The 6,189-nt window shown below is 46.0% G+C and overlaps 1 pseudogene; it reads right to left on the bottom strand.

The window, feature by feature from the left end:
* Positions 1-776: 776 nt before the first annotated feature.
* Positions 777-1,552, bottom strand: LOC142440019 (adenylate kinase 9 pseudogene; annotated as a pseudogene).
* Positions 1,553-6,189: the final 4,637 nt, after the last annotated feature.

Raw genomic sequence — 6,189 nt, 5'->3', positions numbered from 1 at the left:
ACTGGCGCGCTGAGTGAGAGTAACAAACCATTTACAAACCACTAACAAACCAGTCTCTACCCAATACTACTTTACTCCTCTGGAGCACACGGGTGGCCCTGTCGTGAAGGGGTTGGCTCCTAACTCAAATAAAGGTGACCAGCCAGCCACACCTCCAGCCGCTCTGCAGAAGATGAGGCAATATGTTTGGGGAAGTACTTCGACCACCCACCATAATCAATGCCATCGAATGGATTATGAGCAACATAACGAAACCTGCCCACTCCCGCACCATCCTCTAACTGTACTGATTGAGCCCACGGTTCACCTCTATGTCAGGGCACCGAGTTGGGCGTTTTCCCATGTTGCCCCATCCTCGACTTTACTGAGCGTTTCCAGGAAATGGTTTCTCCTGATAACATCTCCTAAGTAGGTGAGGTAAAGTTTTGCCATCCTTGCCGCTAAGGAGCATTTTGGCTGTACTTCGTGCCAGATAGATTCACTTGTTCCTTTTTTTTTAAAGTATATATTGTGAAATATTTATTTCTAATGACAAATCAATGAAATTTATTTGAAGCATGGTGTAGCATGTCAGAGGAGCGGTGTCTCGGTTCCTAAAACCATCTGAAATAGGTGTTTTCTACTTAGGCGACCTCTGTGAAAGGGTCGTTCAAACCCCAAAGGGGTTGCGACCTACAGGTTGAGAACCGCTGCCCTAGAGGGTCACCAGGAGTCGGAATCGGCTGGGTGGCAGTGGGTTTTTGGTTCCGGCTCCACTGAACTGGGCTTCAGTGAGACTAACATAGACCTGACCTCGTATAAAGGACTTTGGTAAGACGAAGAATCATCTTCTTATAAAGTTGAATAATGCCTTCAATATTTTCCAGGAAATCCTCAGGCCTCTGAACTAGATGTTGGGGAATTTCTGCCATCAACTGCATTTCAGCAATAAATGTCTCTTCTTCTTGCTCTTCTTCCTCTTCTTCTTTCCCCTCCTTTTGGGGTTCTTTCTTCTTTTTTCTGTGACTTTCAATGATTTCAGGATCCCACAGATCTCTTGGGTAAAAGTACCCTGTATTACTATGCTGTCTTTGCCCAGAAATCCTTTGGCATGCATCATAGTCGGGGCACTTAATATTGATGAAAATATCAGGTTTCAAGTTTAAGTTTTTCATTAATTCCACTTGGTCTAAAGTACCTATGGCTTCCTGTGAAAATGATGGTATTTCGGTGATAATATAACCAAAATGAGCAACGTGTAGTGTGTTGAGCTTATCCAACATGAGTTTTAGGATCAGTTCGTCTGGGACGCTTTGACCACTGAGCAGTATCGCTTGTAACATAGCTCCTGTTGGGGTTTCAGCCGCAACGTGTTCTTCCAAAAACAATGCTGCTTCGACACAAATACGTTTCCATGCCTGTGCTATATGATGGGCTAATGTTGTCTGCCCAGCCCCTGGATTTCCAAATACTAGAAAGCAAACAGGTTTGGGCAGCAAAAAGGTTTTTTTCAGCTTCATCTTCATTAAATAGATCCGTAAACAGATATTCTCGTCTTCTCTTGGGAAGTCATTTCCCAAAACACTTGAACTCCCAGATTACCCCAAACCTCCAGGACCGAGCGAAGTAGCAGCTTCTATTTCCAGGCCACCGCAGCAGATTCTTGCCTTAGTGAAGGCGGGTGGCTCCGAAGACGATTGCCCTCTGCAAGATCTGTCTTTACTTCATTGCTTCTGGCTGGGTGGACCCTGCCGCCTCAGCCACTGCCACTTCCAAGGTCTCTCATGTGGATCTGTTCGATTCGCTTGTACTTTTGTCAATCCATGGTACTTCCAATATTCTTTGCCAACACCATATTTCTTCTTTTAAAAAATCATTTTATTGGGGTCTAGTACAACTCATCACAATCCATCCATCCATCCATTGTGTCAAGCACAATGTACATATGTTGCCATCATCATTTTCACATTTTCTTCCTACTTGAGCCCTTGGTATCAGCTCATTTCCTCCCCTCCCCCACTCTTCCTCCCTCATGAACCCTTGATAACTTATAAATTATTATTTTTTTCATGTCTTACACCGACTGATGTCTCCCTTCACCCACTTTTCTGTTGTTCACCCCGCCGGGAGGGGGTTATATATCGATCATTGTGATTGGCTCCCCCTTTTTACTCCCACCGTCCCCTTCCCCTTCCCCTCCTGGTATTGCTACTCTCATTATTGGTCCTGAGGGGTTTATCTGTCCTGGATTCCCTGTGCTGCAAGCTATTATTTGTACTTGTGTACATGCTCTGATCTAGCCGGATTTGCAAGGTAGAATTGGGGTTATGATAGTGGGGTGGGGCAGTATTAAAGAACCAGAGGAAAGTTGTATGTTTCATCATTGCTATACTGTACCCTGACCGGCTCACCTCTTCCTTGTGACCCTTCTGTAAGGGATGTCCAATTGTCTACAGATGGGCTTTGGGTCTCCACTCTGCCCTCCTCGTTGTTCACATTGATGTGCTCTTTTGTTCTGGGTCTTTGATGCCCGATAGCTGATCCCACGGACACCTCATGATCACACAGACTTCCACATAGAAGATTCCAACCCCAGATTTCAGCTGCATCAGTTCTCCTGCGGTCTTCTTTATTCGTTGTCCAGCTTCAGGATGTGTGTTTCCGTTACACTGAGTTGTAATCCATACTGGACTCTGTAATCGTTTATCTTCACCAGGAAGTGTTTCAAGTCTTCTTCACTTTCAGCGAGCACGGTTGTGCTATCTGTATGTTGTAGATTGTTAATGAGACTTCTTCCGGTCCAAACGGCACATTCTTCTTCATATTGTCCAGCTTCTTGGATCCATTTGATCAGCGTATAGCTTGAGTGGAGCCCTGGTGGTGCAGTGGTTATGCATTGGGGTGCTAACTGCAAAGTCATCCATTCCAAAGCACCAGCTGCTCCGAGGGAGAAATACGGGGCTTTTGAGGCAGTGGGTTTTTTTGTCCAGCAGAAATAGTATGGTGAAGGATACTCATAGCAACTCTATATGGGGCTTCTGGGACTGTAAATCTGTATAGGAGCAGATAGCCTCATTTTTTTTCTTCCATGGAGCCACCTTCAGTGGATGTGAACCACTGACTTTGGGGTTAGCAGCAGAACACCTAAATCACATCACCACTAGGGTTGCAGTCCATAATGATGACAGCTTTGGGAGGCCTATGGGACCGTTGTTTTCTCTCTACCCTACAGGGTTGGTACGTTATGAGTTTGAATTGACTATGAGTCAGAATTACCCCTAAGGCAGTGGGTTTTGTCTGAAAGAGGATTGTAACTTTCTCCTCCCCTCCACAGTAGCTCTCAGCCCTAGCTGCACATTAAAATCACCCTTGGAGTTTGAAAGGAGACTAATTAGCTGGGATGCGGCCTGGGCCGGGTCTTCTCTACGCAGAAGTCATCATGAGCCTACATTGAGGGATGCCCCAAGCACAGAGGAGTCCTGCACACTTCCTTGTACAAGGTTAAAACAAACAAAGAAAATCTAGCTGCCTTCAAGTCAATTCAGCCTCCCAGTGACTCTACAGGACAGGATAGAACTGCCCCTTCGGGTTTCAAAGATGTGGAGTCTATGGGAGCAGAAAGCCTCCCTTTTCTAGGTTAGCACTGCTGACTTGGGGGTTTGCAGCCCACTGTCTAACCCCTGCACTAGGAGGGGCTCCGCTGGTCTCTGTTGCCCTGGCAACAGTCCAATCTCCTGCATCAGCAGCCTCTTGCCCTTTTTGAATCTCCCATTTCAATCGATACTTTCCCCCTGTCTGGTTAATGTTCTGCTATGCTGAGAGTTTACAACTCTGGGTCTGTTTTAATGTCACTTCATCAGCTATGACGCAACAGGTTCAAAGCCTTGGTTTGAGGGTCTGAAGATGTAGTTTTGAGAAACACTATTCTAAGACAGTTCTCATGTTAGCATGGATGAAACTCACCTGGAGGGTTTGTTAAAACAGAGAGGTGGGCCCCGCCTCTAGTTTCTTATCCAGTAGGTCATATTTTCATCTCTAATGAGTTTGCAGGTTCTGGTGTGGCTCATGCTGCTTGGGGGCGGGGTGGGGGCGGAATACAGAGGAGTCTATATAATTTGTGGTACTTTCTCTAAATTATAAACCACTTCAGGCACATTGAAACACCCATGGACTTATCACCCAGACTGTGGGTGTGTGTGTGTGTGTGTGTATCACCCTTAAACACACACACACACACACACACATACACACACACACCCTGGTACTGGATAGGCTTTTGGGTGCCTTTCTCTGATCCAAAAGTGACCTTCTGGTTCCTGGTTTTATACTTCTAGTACATTTGTACCATTTCCAAACCCAAGCCCCAAATAAATGTAACCTTACTGCCATTGAATAGACGTCAACTCATAGTGACTCTATTTAAAACAACAACACTAAACTCACTGCCATCGAGTAAATGCTGACTCATAGCACCCCCTGTGGGTTTCTGAGACTGTCACTGCTTACTGGAGTAGAAAGCCCAGCCTTTCTCCCAGGGAGATGCTAGTGATTTTGAGCTGCCAACCATGCAGATTTGAGCCCAATGTGTAACCACTACTCCACCTGGGCTTCAGCAGCCCCATAGGACAGGGTCAAACTTCCCTGTGAGTTCCCGAAACTGTAATTCTTTACAGGAGTAGAAAGTCCTGTCTTTCTCCATCTCCAAAAGACTTAGTATTGAGGGGCCCTGGTGGCATAATGGTTATGAGTTGGACTGATAACTGCAAGCTCAGCAGTTCAAAGCCACTAGGTGCTCTGTGGGAGAAAAGACAGATGGGTCTTTCTGCTCCCGTAAAAATTATGGTTCAAAACCTCACAGGGGGCAATTGTACCTGTCTTATAGGGCTCCCACGAGTCTGTTCCGGACTCAGAAGCGGCGAGTTTGCACGTTGTAAAGATTTACACAAAGCCATGCTTTTGCAACTTGCATTTTTCAAGTTAGCTGTTTGAGACCTGTTTGATACATGCACACCTAATCCTCCCTTTGAAAACTCCTATGATGTAGATGCATTTTGTTCTTCTGAGTATCCTATCTGTAGTCTTGTCCTTTTTCAAAATGTAATTTAAGTTTGCCCCCTCCCCTGTTCCTCTGCCCCTTGATTTATCTGGCCAGAGGGTGACCGGGACGATTTTCCAATGCCCGTCTCTGTCTGTCCTGGGGATGATTTGCAGCGTCAGTCACTGCCCAGGCTTCTTTCTGATTTGCTTCCTCTTGCTCTGGGCTGATTCGTTCTTCTCTTCCCAACTTTGCAGCATCTTTCCGGAAGATCCACTTTTCTGCAGGTTCCCGGTTTTCCCCTTCTCTGTTTGAACTTGCCTGATACCAAGTAATGAGTCATTGGCGATCCTCCCACCGCGTGTGCGGCACTGGGTAGTGTTTTCACTGACTTGGTATCAGAAAGGCGAGATGTAGTCCTAAAGTGACACGAGTGTCGTTTCTCCTCCGTCCACCAGATGACCCACCTGCTTCAGGTATTCTGATGACCAGACCTCTATTCAGAGCCCTCTGAAGACAAGAACTCCGTTGTTGGCCCAGATTCTTGGTGGATGCCTCACACTGGTTCTTCAAGCAAACAGAGGTTCAGAGGCAAGTTCCTCACCAGCAGGAGCCTTGCTCTGCCGTCGGTCGCTGCAAACCTGGACTGGCATTTTGAATGGCGAGGTTAAACTTTTACAAAGGAAGAGCAAATGTCTTTCTAATCATTATGCAGAAGAGCCCTTGTTGGCATAGTGGTTACCAATTGGGCTGCAATATAAAGGACAGCAGTTCAAAACCACTTCCTCCCACTTCAAGGGAGCAAGATGGGGCATTCCACTCCTGTAAAGAGTTTGTCTTAGAAACCCCCGGGGACAGTTCTACCCTGTCCTATAGGGTCGCTATGAGGTCAGAGCCGACTTAATGGAAATGCGATGCCAAGGGCAGACTGGACACTGACCTTAAGGTGTTGTGGTAGTAAGCAAACGTCCAATCTGCCATCTGTTTAAAATAATGAATCCATTTATGGGAACTCAACATTTTCAGTTTTTCCATTTGTTGATCTCCTGCCAATGAGTTTTAAGGAAGAGCTTTTAGACTTTAGGAAAGACACCCTCAAGACAATCTAGTAACTGTCTGAGGTCTCGTGTTTGGAGATTGAGTTGAGAGAATATGCTCTTTAGATTGGGGCAGTC

This window comes from Tenrec ecaudatus, chromosome 2 (genome assembly GCF_050624435.1).
Source record: "Tenrec ecaudatus isolate mTenEca1 chromosome 2, mTenEca1.hap1, whole genome shotgun sequence".
Classification (NCBI taxonomy): domain Eukaryota; kingdom Metazoa; phylum Chordata; class Mammalia; order Afrosoricida; family Tenrecidae; genus Tenrec; species Tenrec ecaudatus.
This window is presented reverse-complemented; position numbering and strand designations above follow the sequence as displayed.